Source organism: Myotis brandtii, unplaced genomic scaffold (genome assembly GCF_000412655.1).
Source record: "Myotis brandtii unplaced genomic scaffold, ASM41265v1 scaffold504, whole genome shotgun sequence".
NCBI classification, from domain to species: Eukaryota; Metazoa; Chordata; class Mammalia; order Chiroptera; family Vespertilionidae; genus Myotis; species Myotis brandtii.
Genome location: NW_005369217.1, coordinates 555,832 through 556,145, shown reverse-complemented (window position 1 = coordinate 556,145; position 314 = coordinate 555,832). Strand labels below are relative to the sequence as shown.

General features: G+C 62.1%; 1 protein-coding gene across 2 annotated transcripts in view; it reads right to left on the bottom strand.

The window, feature by feature from the left end:
- TSPAN9 (tetraspanin 9) overlaps nt 1–314 on the bottom strand; it is a 221,081-nt gene that overhangs the window by 87,241 nt on the left and 133,526 nt on the right. The gene's annotated exons all lie outside the window — the stretch shown is intronic.

The following is a 314-nucleotide window of genomic DNA, read 5'->3' as shown; positions in this document are numbered from 1 at the left end:
GATCCGCCGCAGCTACCGCCGCTGGGCTTTCCCAGTGAAATCCCAGCCCCGACTCCCGACTCCGAAATCGCCCGGAGCCCCCTCGCCTGGCCCTCAGCCCCGCCCCCTGTTTTGCATTCAACCAATGAGTGCGAGGTCTGCCAGGGGCGGGGGAGGGGAGCCTCCCCCTCCCCAATGACACCATATCTTTAATAGGATTATCGTTCTGCTGTGTGCCTACACCCGTGCGCCTTGAACCCTCACTAAATGTCAAGGGCTCTGGAGCTGGGGGTGAACCAGAACCTCCACGGAAGGCGCTGGTCTCTTCTACCGCA